This window comes from Propithecus coquereli, unplaced genomic scaffold (assembly GCF_000956105.1).
Source record: "Propithecus coquereli isolate 6110/MARCELLA unplaced genomic scaffold, Pcoq_1.0 Scaffold834, whole genome shotgun sequence".
In the NCBI taxonomy this organism is placed as follows: Eukaryota; Metazoa; Chordata; class Mammalia; order Primates; family Indriidae; genus Propithecus; species Propithecus coquereli.
The window spans coordinates 230,805-231,259 of record NW_012154552.1 but is presented as its reverse complement, the minus strand read 5'-3'; positions in this window follow the sequence as shown (position 1 = coordinate 231,259).

Here is a 455-nt window from a genome sequence, read left to right as displayed (position 1 = left end):
TGTAAAATGTAATTCCAAATTAGAGGTAGTGCTGACCAGTAACAATCCCATTAAAGTGTTATGAGCTCAGACAGGAGAAAGTATGAAGATACAAGAGGCAGTTTGGCTTTAAGAAGTGAGCTCTTGGGCTTGTATCTTTGTTCTGACCTTAATTATTGCTTCTGTGGACAATAAAAACTAATCCAATTATTTAACTCCTCTGTGCTTCATTTTCCTATTTTATTATACTTTGGAGCTTATAATTCATTACTCAACAAATATTTTGAGGATTTTCTGTGTGCCAGATACATCATGCTGTGAGCCTTAACTGAGCCAGTACGTGTAATGCGTATAGCATGGTATCTTATGTGCAGAGGGAATTCACGGAAGGCCATCTGTTATTAACCAATGCTATTTAGCAATTTTATCTTTTTGGTAAGGATGGAGGTTAAGTAGTTGGAGTATAGATGCAAGAG